We start from the raw sequence: 10,242 nt of genomic DNA, 5'->3' as shown, positions 1-10,242 counted from the left end.
CCATACATGAAGATCCCCATGGATGGCCTACACCCCTGCCCACCCCACCCCTGGCTGTGACCAAGCCAGAAAGGGCAGTGGAGCTCTGCAGCCTCTCTCCCCATTATTGGCATGTTCTGTGCTCTGTGAGATGAAAGTCCACCATGGATGATGCGGGTTAGGGTCAAGCACTGAGCCGGGCTGTGATTCTCACTGGAAGCTGGGGGGGGGTGGGAGGCAAAGGCTCCTGGCTCCCCTCTAGCTCCGGACATGGGGAGAAGAGGAACGAACACGTACAGTTCCTCCTCAGTGGTCAGGCTCCCTCTGAGCATAGCTCTGGAGACACCTCAGCTCTGTTCGTGTGGCCGCCGAGGTGATATGGGCCACCCTGCCTATGTCAGGGTTTTTTGTTTTTGTTTTTGTTTTGTTTTTGTTTTTGTTTTGTTTTTTTGGTTTTTACGAGACAGGGTTTCTCTGTATTGTTTCGGACGCTATCGGTCCAGCCCGGCCTCGAACTCGCAGAGATCCGCCTGCCTCTGCCTCCCGAGTGCTGGGATTAAAGGCGTGCCCTGCCACCACCGCTCGGCTATGTCAGGGTTTTTACTTTCGCCGTATCTGCTAAGGCCCTATGGCCACATATACAGTCACATGGTCACCAGCTCTGGGCATCAGGGGGAACATACCTCTGGAGGCCTCTATCCCGCTCACACGGAACTTCACTTTTAGTGACGGTCCCAGGGTTGTACGGATGTCTTCACTTGTCCGTGGCCCCTTGCTCTCCCTCCAACTGCCTGCAGAAACTGGCAGGAGGGACAGTACTCCCCCCCCCCAACACACATGGGCTTGCTGTGTCACAGCCCTGTCCCACACAGTCCTCCCTACGCAAGGGGCACTCCTGCAGACAGAAACCCCAACTGCCCTCCACGGCCTTCTTCAGATATGTGGCCAAGATACCCCAGCATCTGGTAAGCTCGTCAGAACTTGTTCTGACAGGCCTGCTTTGTGTGTACAAGAGGCCACATGTGGAATTCCATTCCAGAACCTTCAGGTAGCCCACCTGCTTCCTTCTGCTGGAGTACACTTGTCTGATGGAATGGCACTAGCAGTTTTTGCTGCCTTTATATCATCTTTAGAGGCCAGCTTGTTGTGGGAAAGGAGCCTATATGGACTTCCAAGAATGTCTTGGTGCTGAGCCAGGGTTTGCTGAGTATAAACTGTGGATAAAATGGTGCTGAGTGACTAATAGCTTTCTACACACATGGCCAGGGACATGCACGGTCAGCATGTGGTGTGTGACGATTGTCAGTTTATTGCATAGCACCTGCTAACGCCAGAAACTGGGGACTGACTTTGTTTTTCTTCCCTCGGTTTCCCTGCTCCAGCTGTGCCCTCTGGTTGATATACATCCCGATTCCTCCAAGCCAGCTACGGCACACCTCCACTCCTTGTGAATGTCAGGGATGGGTATGGGCTTGAGGCACAGTTCCATTCAGTGGCAAGTGGGGACATCTGCTGGGGAGATGGTGACACTGGGTTGTTATCCCACACGCAGGAAACCCACAGTACTGCTGTAGCTGTCATGTCACCAGCAAGAAAACACCCAGCATGAATACACCCAGCACTGCATTTACCAGAGTAAAATGAAGGGAGAAGTCAGTTCCTGATGACGATATCAAATACAGTAAACTTAAAAAGAAGCCTGACCACATAACTTAGGTCCTTTAAAAGAATTGTTCGGTTTTATTTTATGGAGTGCATGTCCGTGTGTGTATGGCAAATGCATGTGTGTGGTGTATGTACATCTGCTGTTTGCATCTGTGTGATCTATGTATGTGCATGGTATGCGTATCTGTTGTATATATGCATGTGTGATATATTTGTGCATGTGATATGTACATGTTTGGGTGGTATATGTATTGTGCTATATGCATCTGTATGTGTGATATATGCATAGTGTAGCATATGCATGAGTGTGGTATATGGATATGTGGCATATGTATCCATATGTGTGATATTTGCATCTGTTATGTATGAAATACATGTGTGTGGTGTATGTGTGGTGCTATGTGCTTCTCTGTCGGTGTGATATATGCATGTGTGTGTGCACTTGTATATGCAGGTGCTCTCTCCCATACATGTGCTTATGGAGGACAGAAGGCACCTATGCACGTGCCTTTCACTGTCTGAGATAAGAGCTCTCACTGAACCCGGAGCTCATCACTTTGAAGACTGTTGGACTAGAGAGACCCCGGGATCCACCTGTTGGGGTTACAGATGTATGCCACCACACTCAGCTTTATGTAGGCCCTGGGGACCTGAACATGGGTCCTCAGCCATTTCTGCCTGGCCCATTATTTTTTCTGAAATACGGTCTCACTCTAGCTCAGAATGGCCTGGAACTCACTGTGGAGCCAATTTGGGTCTTAAACTCAGGATGACCCTCCTGTTTCAACCTTCTGGGATGGTGAGTGTACGTCACATCTGGCTTTGAGATCCTGTTTTAGAAGATTAAAAAATATATTTCCTAGCCGGGCGGTGGTGGTGCATGTCTTTAATCCCAGCACTAGGGAGGCAGAGGCAGATGGATCTCTGTGAGTTTGGGATCAGCCTGGTCTATTGAGTGAGTTCCAGGACAGCCTCCAAAGCTACAGAGAAACCCTGTCTTGGAGGGAAAAAAAAGCTATCTCCATTTCCTGCTTAAGTCCTTTTCAGTCACTGGGAAGCGTTCTCATGGACAGACTTTCCTAGAACAGAATTATTCAAGGTGTGATTGTTTTATTTTTTATGATGGGGACAGACAAATGCTTCCATGTTAGCTTCACCTCTCAAATATCTCTAAGGCTGCGGCTTCGTGTCCTTAAACTCATTCACAACAAAGTTCTTGACTGACACCATTCCACCACCTGGGGAGCTGTGTGAGAGTTCATTTGTCTTGGCATCCTGGTGAGTGTAGACAACTTCCCCATATACCAGATTGTTTTCTTTTGGGCCACCAACCATCTCCCAAATCATGACACAGAGACTTATTATTATTTTTGAACACTCAGTCTACCTTAGGCTAATTTCTGGCTAGCTTTTTTTAACTTAAATTAATCTGTTTCTCTTTGTCTTCTGATTGCCTTGGGGCTTTTTACTTTTCTTTCCTTCTGTGTATCTTACTTACACTGCTTCTCATGCCTGCTGGCTGTCGACTGCCTGCTTGGCCGAGGGTGTGTGTGTGTCTCTCCTCGTTCTCTGTTTTCTTCCCTTCTCTCACTCTAGATTTCTCCCCCTATTTATTCTCTCTACCTGCCAACCCTGCCTATCCTTTCTTTGCCTAGCTATTGGCCATTCCGCTTTTTATTAGACCAATCAGGCTCTTAGGCAGGCAAGGTGAAATAGATGCATCACATTTTATATAATTAAACAGATGCAGCATAAACAAATGTAACACATTTTTACACAGTTAAATGTTCTGCAGCATAAGCAAATGTAACACATCTTTACACAGTTAAATGTTCTGCAGCATAAGCAAATGTAACACAACTTTACACAGTTAAATATTCTGCAGCATAAACAAATGTAACATATATCTGCCCTGAGACAGGTTTCAGCTGTCTGCCTTCCCCAGCTATTCAAGGTGGTCCAAGAGCTATCTGCCTTACTCAGCTACCTGGCCTCCTCCAATGGAGACCCAGGCTGATGGCCTCCTCCTGCCTGGACTGTACAGATATGCCTCGATGGCTTCCTCTCAGTCACAACATAATCCCTTGAACCTTACCTCAGCTTGCTCTACAACACCATTTAGAAAACCTTTGAGAAACCTGGTCTAGTTCTACCCTAGCTGCAGTGAGAGCACTGACTCTGTCACTCTGCTTCTGTCCCTGTCTTTCTCTGTCACCCTCTTTCACCTCTCACTGGTTGAACATGTACATCCAGAATGGCATTTGCATTGCCCGGAGGACATTTCCCCCTCTTTTGGGTGTTTTCTGTTTTTGAGTGTGTGTGTGTGTGTGTGTGTGTGTGTGTGTGTGTGTGTGTGTGTTTGGTTGTTTTTGTTGTTGTTGTTTGTTGGTTTGTGTCACCTGGGCTAGCCTTGAACTTGAGACTATGTCTCTGGTTCGAAAGTGCTGGGATTACAGACCTGTGCCACCATGTCTGGCTTCTGGGGCCTTTAACGAGAACTGCAATGTCTCTACCCCTACCTGGCCGGCTAAGTGGAGTTTATGCCCCACCTCAGTGGAGCTTAGTGACAGAGACTCTTGGTCAGAATAAACAGGACACAGGTCAGATGAGAGTCATGGGGCATCTGCCATTGTAGACAAGTTCCTCTTCAAAGTGATAAAGCTTACTGGGAGGACACTTGGGTCTTAGGCTGTCCTACAGAAGGGAACTCCATAATTGTGTGTATGACCCTGGTGACACTGCCATAGTACACAGACATACATGCAGGCAAACACTCATACACATAAAATAAAAATATGTAAATCACAAAAAATGCACACCTTTAATCCCAGCACTTGGGAAGCAGAGTCAGGTAGATCAGTGACTTTGAGACCATCCTGGTCTACAGAGCGAATTCCTGGACAGACAGGGTTACATACTAAGGTGCTGGCTCAAACACCACACGTGCATATGCACGCACACCACTCTGCCATGATACACCAGACAACACACGCATGCACGCACACACGCACTCTGCTGTTTAAATGACCAATACGCTATTTTCCTCAAGGAGCTGAAAAAGCTTTCAAATATTTGGCTGCCATATGTCGCCTTGCTTCCAAGGATAGCAGCAAGCAGTCCTGTTAGCGTGTGTCACCTTGGCACTCGTCAGAGAGAGGTGGCAGACAGCCCTGTGGAACAGAATGGTAGTTGGCACAGAGGCTTTTAACAGTAAGGGGAGTTGGCACAAGAAGGCTGGTTTGGTACACTTAATCCTGCAGAAAATCTGGCAACGGGAGAGACACAATCACTGGGATCAATTCCCCTACAGTAACCAATCTGGGTAGAAATAACTCAAGAAATTAATTTTTAATAACTGTGCCATTCATGGCAGCTTTTCCTGCCAGTGTGCCAGCATCCAGGTTCCCATGAAGCCTCACATCAACCCTACACTGAGGCCACTACTGTGACTCCTCACGTGACAGGTGAGACTACCAGGATCTGCAGAAGAGAAGCATGGTGGGTTGTCGGTCGGTCAGCTCCTAACCCTTGAGACATCTAAATCCTGCCTCATCTGCAGGAAAGATCCGAGTTACTTTTGTCACTGGGATGACAAGGTACCTGACAAAAGCAACCTAAGGAAGGTACCCTCCGTTAGAGCAATGGCTCAAGGGTAAAGACATCCAAATCTGAGGGCTAAAAGAAACCTTTTATTTTCTCTTTAGACTTATTTATTTTGATTTATGTGTATGAGCATTTTGCCCGCATGTCTGTATTGAACCATGCTTATGCCTGGTGCTCAGGAAGCCAGAAGAGGGCATCAGATCCCCTGGAACCAGAGTTGCAGACAGCTGGGAGCTGTGGATGCTGGGAGCAGCCAGTGCGCTTAACCTCAGAGCCGTCTCCCCAGCCACCACTCTTGCTCCGTATAAAGTGACTATCAGGGGTGTTCTGTTGAGGTGACAGGAAGCTGACTAATGCACCATCCACCACAGATGTAAGAGAGTATGAAGGGAGACTCCATGCACACACCGGAGCGGACAGGTGCGGATGGAGGCAGAGGCCGGAGCAGTGCAGACGCACCTTGATTTTGGCCCTGTGATACTGAGCTTGGATGTCTGGATGCCAGAACTGTGAGCTAACTAACTTCAGTTTTCAGTCACCGAGACATTTGTTTCAGCATCTGTAGGAAACTCAGTGACTCCTCCAAGACCGCACAGCTAGTTTGAAGTAAATATGGTGTTGGGTTGTGTATATAGCAAGAGTTCAATACATGCTAGCTGCCATCACGATGACGACCATCATCATGACGGTCACCATGTCATCATTATTGTAGCAATCCTGCACTGGAGGCTGTTCCTCAGATGAAGTGTCACAATGGCTGTGAACTTAGATGCCACTGGGGTAGGGCAGGCTTCGATGACTCAGTGTGGGAAGGTGTTGTTAACAGAGGGTGGGTACGGTTCAGGAAAATGAAGAAACTTCAGGTGAACACCCTCTCAGAGTCAGTACCAGTCCCTCAAATTACTGCCACTAGTTCATCCGGTCTCACCAAGTGCTCCAAGTGTGCAGTGCCAAGTGGTGAAGGGGCCTCCCTGGGCGGTTTGCTTGTTTGGGTTGGCTTTGGTGTTTTGAAACAGGATTTCTATGTTTAAGAGCCCTGACTGTCCTGGAACTCACTCTGTAGACCAGGCTGGCCTTGGACTCACAGAGATGCACCTGCCTCCCGAGTGCTGGGATTAAAGGTGTGTCCCACATCACCGGTCTCCTTTCATTCTTGAACAAGGGTCAGTGGTGAAGGAGAGGGTACCTGATGCTGAAGAGGGGTCTCAGAGACTAAATGGAATAAGAAGGGTGTTCGTATGGATGGAGGTGGCCCAGCATGGAAACTGGGATCCGTGGAAAGGAAACGGGTCTCCTCTTGGAACTGCAGACACGACAAGTATCTTGGGTTTGGGGCTGTAGCAACAAGAAGAACTTGCTCAAATCAACAGAACAATGAGAGCACTGAAAAAGGGGCTAGGTGCGCCTTCGGTAAGGGCAGAGGCAAGAATAAGCCCCTTGGACTTCCACTGGGACTAGATCTACCAGAGCCAAAACCCTGAGTTTCCATTCAGACAAATGCCCACCGAGGCTGCATCTCCAGATGTATGTTCAAAACTCCTCTGAGAGGATCCAGAAACAGTGTCATCTCAGTGGCTACCAGCACATCCCGATCTCTGCTTCTGAATAGGACATACCACTGAAGGGAATGGGGGGTGCTCTGGGGAGAGGGCTAATCTCAGGGGGGCCAGAGAGGGATAAGATAGTAAGCCTGGAATAGTTTGTGCAAGCGAGTGAGGAAGTACTTACTACATAGTGGGGATGTGTTGAGCAGACACGGAGGCCGGCTTGAAGGGGCTGTCACAGACCACACCTGCGACAGTCAGATCATGGCAGTAGTGGATTGTCACCTCGGATAAGAACTGCAACAATAGCATGAAGTATGGTGTATTTGCAAAGTGGAAGGGGCCTTGCCTTATAAGATGATGAAATTAAAGTCTGAGCCCACTATGGTGGCACATACCTGTAAACTCGACACTCACAAGGCATAAATGGGCAGCTCTCTGTGAGTTTGAGGTCAGCCTGATTTACATATGAGACCCTGTTGAAAAAATGAAACAAGTTGGGCAGTGGTGGCTCATGCCTTTAATCCCAGCACTCAGGGGGCAGAGACAGGTGGATCTCTGTGAGTTCGAGGCTAACCTGGTCTACATAGGAGTTCCAGAGCAGCCAGGGCTCTTACATAGAGACATACTGTCTTGAAAAACCAAAACCAAACCCAAACAAACAAAACTCAACAACTTCAATTTAGGACCATTGAAATCACATTGTCATCATGTCATCTGTGTCCTGAGAGGGCTCAGCATGCTGCCTCTGTGCTGTGAGACAGAAAATGGGACCTCAATGGAAGAATCTGCTTGTCCTCTTCAACAGTGTCAGTCATGGGAGCCCAGGAAAGACTGAGGAATATTCCAGAATGATAGACACCAACAGGCAGGACAACTACACGGCATGGGACACATGATCCTGGACTGGGGCCCTAGACACAAAAGACAGATTGAGACTGCTGAATGTCGTCGTTTTCCTGCTCAGGGGTAAACACGGTTCTGCGGAACGCCTCTGTTTGGAGAAAATGAGCATTAAAGTATTTAAGGTAATTTCAGTGACAAGTCATTTGCATAGGGCTTGCAATATTTCTAAGAATTTAAGATTGTTTTTTAACTATCAGGTACTTGAGAGGCTGAGGCAAGATTTGACTGGAGTTTGAAGCCAGCATGGGCTATATAGTTGATGCTAGGCCAGCCTTGGCTATACAGTAATACTTGTCTCAAGAAAAATAAAAATAAATCGGGAAGTAGTGGTGCACACCTTTAATCCCAGCACTCAGGAGGCAGAGACAGACCTCCTGTGAGTTTGAGACCAACCTGGACAAGTGAATTCCAGGACAGCCAAGGTTTCTCTATTACAGGTTTCTCTGTAAATGAATGAATAAATAAATAAATAGAAGTAAATAAATAAAAATGGAAAAGGAAAAGAGAAAAGAAGGAAGGTGGGGAGAAAGAAAAAGCAGAAAATATTTTTATGTGGTTTATGTAATTTTTAAGTAGCCAATATGTAAAAAGTTATTTTTTAAACCAAAAAAAAAACCCTAGATTTTCAATTTGTTTTGTGGGATGTGAAAAATGAGCACCCTGAGGACAACAGCTGGTGGGGTAACAGCATAATAGTGTCCTTTGGATGGGCTGTGTCACCCTTAACTTCCCAGCCTTGACCCAACTGCTCAGCACACCACACCAGCCCACAGCACCCCCTTGCCAGACTTCACCCTTGAGAGCTGTGGGAAGACAAGAGTCAACAGGAGAGCAAACACTTTCAAATGAGTTGGATGGATGAGTAGGGGGATGGCCAGATGGCCAGATGGATGGAAGAAGAGAGGGATGGATAGATGGGTAGATGGGTAGATGGGTAGATGGAAGGAGGGAAGGAGGGATGAACTTTCAAAACACCACATATCCATATGGAGGACCTGCCCCAGGACATCAAGTCATCTTAAAGACCAGCTTTCTTGAGTCACATGGGCTTTAGAATGGCCTGCTTGGCTGGGATGAGCAGGTTGAGAAATCAGGGTATCATCTGAAGTCAGAGGCCCCACACAGGCTGTTATCTCTCTGTGGAATTGATGGAGGTGTCTGAAAGCTAGGTGGGGTTCTGGCAGAGGTAGGGCTGTAGGCAGACTGTTGTAGCTTTAGTAAGATTGTATCTTGGGAAGCCTGAGGCAGTGAGGCTGGGTGGGGTGGGAACAAGCTGAAATTGGTGGCTTGGGCGTCTATCCACAGATCTAACTTGATGTGGCATGTTATAGTCTATGTGAGCAAGAGATAATAATGGTCCTATCTCTCCCAGCCTGTGACTACCTGGTTTCCAGGGGTCATGCCTGTCTATTAGATCAATCTCTTTTGTCATCTGCCCCCCAAAAGGGTAAATTAAAGTCCTTTAACAAGGTTTAGCATGTGCTTTTCTGGCAGCCCTCATGAACCACCAGTTCTTAACCACTCTGCAGCCCCTGCTCACCTAACCATCTCAGTTCCTAGCACATCTCTTTCCCTGCCCACTTCTCACAGCTCTCTGGTTTCTTGCACACACCATTGTCTCCCTCAATTTAAGGCTTTGCTCAACGCTGAAGTGCTGGCCGGACCCTCTACATCAAGCCGGCATCATTCTCTGTCTAGCCAACAGCCTTGCTTATTTATCTAGGGACAGGATCTCTACCCCAGATTGGCCTCGGGCTCCTTATGTAGCCAAGGACGACCTTGAAGTGGAGTCCCTTGGCTTCCATTTCCCAGGTGCTGGGGTCACGGGCATGTACCCCGTCTAGTATATGCGGAGCTGGGAGACAACGCAGGGCCAACTGAGCTATACCCTCAAATCTGCTTTGTTTTCTTCACTTACAAGCCAACTCTGAAACTGTTAATTTGCGTGTTGTGCTGCACGGAGTCCCGACTAGATTGTTTGCTCCAGGACTTTGCTACACGGTCACGGCATCCTCTGTGCCTGGCACAGTGAGCAGCAGCCGCGCAGAACAGAGTCCTTGAATATCCAATGCGGGCGCATACCAGCTCTCCAGGACGCGGGACTTGGGGTGCACTGAGCTCTGGATTTTAGGGCACAGCAGCGAGGCTGGATTCTGGTTGAGGCGATCTCGGGTGCAGGCTGCGGAGGCGTGCACCTGGGACCTTTGTAGGACCCGGGATTGGGAAACAAGGACCCGCCAGGGGGCTGGACTGTAGGCGGGTCGAGACAGAGCGACACCGGTCTGAACCGCAAGTTAGGGAATGAAGTAACAAGTGACAGGTTGGCAGTGCTGTGTCTCACCTGGTGCCAGCCGCCCGCGCTACCGCTAAGCCCCGCCTTCAGACCAATGGCAGTGCGGCAGCGGGAGAGGCGGGCTCCCATTGGCCAAGAGGGTGCAGCGGTGGGCGCCTATTGGCCAATCCGCGAAGGGGCGTGGCCGAGCACTCCATGGCTCCGGCCTGCGGGCGGCGCTCGGCGCTCGCTCAGAGGTGCGGGCGGAAGTGG

Source organism: Mesocricetus auratus, unplaced genomic scaffold (genome assembly GCF_017639785.1).
Source record: "Mesocricetus auratus isolate SY011 unplaced genomic scaffold, BCM_Maur_2.0 Super-Scaffold_100025, whole genome shotgun sequence".
Classification (NCBI taxonomy): Eukaryota; Metazoa; Chordata; class Mammalia; order Rodentia; family Cricetidae; genus Mesocricetus; species Mesocricetus auratus.
Note: the sequence above shows the minus strand (reverse complement) of the source record.